The sequence below is a fragment of the Colobus angolensis genome, unplaced genomic scaffold, assembly GCF_000951035.1.
Source record: "Colobus angolensis palliatus isolate OR3802 unplaced genomic scaffold, Cang.pa_1.0 Scaffold69, whole genome shotgun sequence".
Lineage (NCBI taxonomy): Eukaryota > Metazoa > Chordata > Mammalia > Primates > Cercopithecidae > Colobus > Colobus angolensis.
In genome coordinates, this window is record NW_012120598.1 from 7253567 (window position 1) to 7258041 (window position 4475).

The window sequence follows — 4475 nt, forward strand, 5'->3', positions numbered from 1 at the left end:
TAAGATGACATTTTGAAACTTAATACCCACGTTTTGCCACCATTACGTAAAGGTTAAAATGATATGTCAGAGGCTTCTTGGAGCAATTGAAAGGCTAGCAATAAGTAACAGTTCAAGCCTCATGACAGTTGATACAGATTTCCTTGTGATCCCCTTCAACACCACCAGAAAGTTTTATTATTTCCAACTACAGTTTTATTTTTCATACACATTTCATGACTTCAACATTTTGTCTTAATCATAATCTTTTATAGCAGACCTATTTAACTTTACATTAGTTTTACCTTGATCATTTTTATGTGTAAATTCTAAAGGAGATGTTTAACTATAGGTATTACTGAGCACATTACTTTCCTTAACTCTTAGCTTGTTGGGATCGGTCATTGGACCCGTTATCTGCTCCTGTCGCCTTAGCCTCCTAACTCTTAGCCACTATGTGTGAGTGCATCTCCATCCACATTGGCCAGCCTGGTGTCCAGACTGGTAATGCCAGCTGGTACCTCTGCTGCCTGGAATATGGCATCCAGCTCCATGGCCAGATACCAAGTGACAAGACAATCCAAGGGAGAGATGACTCCTTTAACCCCTTCTGCAGTGAGACAGGCACTGAAAAGCACGTGCCCAGGGCCGTGTTTGTAGACCCGGAACCCACAGTTATTAGCAGTTTACTCTGACATCTACAAGCCACCTCTTCCAACCCGAGAAGCTCATCCCAGACAAGGAAGATGCTGCCAATGGCTATGCATGAGGCCACTACATCATTGACAAGGGGATCATTGACCTCATCTTGGACTGAGTTCACAAGCTGGTTGACCAGTGCACAGGTCTTTAGGGCTTCTTAGTTTTACCCAGTTTTGTTGAACAGACTGGTTCTAGGTTCAACTTCCTGCTGATGGTATGTCTTTCTGTTGCTTATCACAAGAAGTCCAAGCTACAGTTCTCCATTTACCCAGCAACCCCCCATCCTCCAGGTTTCCACGGCAGTAGCTGAGCTCTATGACTCCATCCTCACCACCCACACCACCCCAGAGCCCTAAGATTGTGCCTCCACAGTAGACAATGAGGCCATCTATGACATCTACCATTTGGTTAGCCAATGATACAGTTCACACAGGAAAGGTGGAAAAATCACCTCGACCCTTTTTATCATTTAATCAGTTTTCCAAAAGTGACTTGGACCACTTTTGGAAAGCTCAATATTGAATGTCCAAACTACACTAACGTTAACCATCTCATGAGCCAGACTGTGTCCTCTATCACCGCTTCCTTCAGATTTGATGGAGCCCTGAATATTGATCTAACAGAATTCCAGACCAATCTAGTGCCATACGCGCACATCCACTTCCTTCTGGCCACAGGTGTCCCTGTCATCTCTGCTGAGAAAGCCTACCGTGAACAGTTTTCTGTAGTAGAGATCACGAATGCTTATTTTGAGCCAGCCAGTCAGATGTTAAGATGTGACCCACACCATGGTAAATACATAACTTGCTGCCTCTTGTACCCTGGTGATATGGTTTCCAAAGACATCAGTGCTGCCACTGCCACCATCAGAACCAAATGCAGCATTCAGTTTGTGGATTGCTGTCCCACTGGCTTCAAGGTTGACATTAGTTACCAGCTTCCCACTGTGGTACCTGGCGGAGACCTGGCCAAAGGACGGAGAACTATGTGCATACTGAGCAACATCACAGCCATTGTTGAGGTGTGGGCTGACCTGGACCACAAGTTTTACCTGATGTATGCCGAGTTCCTTTGTTCACTATTCCGTAGGTGAAGGGATGGAGGAAGGAGAGTTTTGTGAGGCCCACGAGGACATGGTTGCCCTTAAGAAGGATTATGAAGTGGTTAGTGTGGATTCTGTTGAAAGAGAGGGCGAGAAGGAAGGAGAGGAATACTAATTATCCATTCCCTTCAGCCCTGCAGCATGTCATACTCCCAGAATTTCAGCTTCAACATCAGCTGACAGGCATTCAGGCTTTTTGGTTAGATTGTTTTCACTCAGTGGTGATCATGTCTTTCCATGTGCATCTGTAAGATTTTTTCATCATGTCTCAAAATAAAGGCTTTAGAATAAAAAATGAATAAAATAAATAAATATGAATATTATTCAATTACACAGGATACATTTTAATTTCACGAAGAGATTAACATAGCCCCTATAAGTAATGATAATTCACACCACTATTCACTGGATTTGGATATACAGTTATTTTACATTTTGGCAAACATAAAATACGAGAAAGATCAGAATAGAAGATGAATGTATATTAATAAGGACAGTATTTTATGAGTACACAGGATCTGTTATATATCCCCATCCATTATGTAAGTCAATCTATATCCAGGGTCTGCAAACAACATCCTGTAGGCCAAAACTGGCTTGCTGCCCATTTTCAGAAATAAAGCTTTACTGAAACACAGCCACGCTCTTTTGTTTACATATTATCCATGACTTCTTATCTATTACAGAAGCAAAGTTGAGCAGTTATGACAAACCCACGAGCCATTTAAAATACATATAGCTGGCCGAGAGTGGTGACTCATGCCTGTAATCTCACCATTTCAGGAGGTCAAGGCAGGCAGATCACTTGAGGCCAGGAATTTGAGACCAGACTGGCCAATGTGACAAAACCCCATCTCTACTGAAACTATACAAAAATTAGCCAGTTGTGTAATTACAGCCAGGCATGCACCTGTAATCCCAGGTACTCAGGAGGCTGAAGCAAGAGAATCACTTGAGCCTGGGAGATGGAGGCTGCAGTGAGCTGAGATAACACCACTGCACTCCAGCCTGAGTGAAAGACTGAGACTCTGTCTCACATACATACATACATAAATAGATAAATAAATAATAAAATAAAATACATACAGTCCCTTGCAGGAAGAAGTTTTCTTATATCTAATCTGCAACATCAATATTTATATATATCGAATCATTTATCTAATCTCTTAATATATATTCACATACGTACACAAATGTGTATGCATATACATGTGTGTCTGAATGTATATATACATATGCATATATTTTTCTGAATATATTCATTCTTCCAAAAAGAGTTTCTGATGGCACACACATTTGAAACAGAAATAAGATACAACCCTACAAAATAGAAGCAAGACAACAACAAAAATAACAAAAACCAAAAAGAGCAATATTTTAAATCTGATGAATCATTCAATTTGAGCATTATTTTGGTCTGCGATTTCTGGCAGATATGACAACAAACAAAATATTGAGCTACATTGTTCTAATTAGAAAATGTGGCAAATTAAAGCAAATTCAAAAGAACACAAGAATAATTTCCTTCTTATATTCTTCTGTAGATTTATGGATCACAGTCAAGTGGACCATAGAAATATAATCTCTCTCTGTTATTTTGAAGACTTGAGTTTTTATACAGAATGCCTTATAAACATATTTCCTGAGGGCTTTATCAATCAACAAATTTACAATAAACTGAAGTTCACTTTATGTGATAGGAAAAAAATCTATGACAATATAAGGAGACATATAATTTAATTGTGAAAATTAACATTTTTACATTTTCAGTAATAAAGGAAAATATTTGTAGTAACCTATTGAAATGGGATAAGTAAATATATATTTTGAGTGTCTTTTTTACTTTCTATATTTTTATGCCTGAATGCTAAAGGTAACATGTATTTTCACACACAAAAAGTCTAATATGAAGGGTTTATATAAATGAGTTTAGTAATATTTTGACTCCATTTAGCTCAGAAAAATGTTGAGTCTTAGATAAATTGTAAGTGTGAAAATAATACAAAAAGTAAGAACTGTTGATTGATAGTGTCCTAATCTTTCCCTTGTAAGAAGGAAAATCAATGCACTTATAATTTCTCATTTAGTTACAATATTCTACAATAATATATTAACATAATTTTGATCATCATATTGACAACTCATGGATTACAGTTGACTTTATGTGATGTGACTGTTGTAAATATTAGATTTCTATTTTCTGCATATTGCAATGGATAATCTTATCTATGAAGTAGAATAACTAGGAGAAAAATGTGTTTTTCATTATTTCATATAGAGAATTTGGTAAGCTTCATACACTTGTTATTTATTGTTAAAATATAAAGAGACAGCTAAAGTGAAGAGAATAGAATCTTTTTTCTTCAAGAAACCATGGCTATTATTATTAAATAATTATCTGGCTAAGTATCGTAATGCAACAAGAAGATTTTGTAATGTACTCCTAATACTTAAGTGGAATAATAATAAAAAAGTATTGCCTCACTTCTTAAAAATGTAAGCAGATATTTTACTACTGTTGTTAAAACTCTCTTTGGAGCCAGGCACAGTGGCTCACACCTGTAATTACTGCACTTTGGGAGGCTCTGGCAGGTGAATCATTTGGCCAGGAGTTTGAGACCAGCCTGCCCAACATGGTGAAACCCCCGTCTCTACTAGAAATACGGGAAAATTAGCCAGGTGTGGTGGCATG

At 37.9% G+C, this 4475-nt stretch overlaps 1 pseudogene; it reads left to right on the top strand.

Moving 5' to 3' along the window:
* Positions 1-434: 434 nt before the first annotated feature.
* LOC105500826 lies at positions 435-1898 on the top strand (annotated as a pseudogene).
* Positions 1899-4475: the final 2577 nt, after the last annotated feature.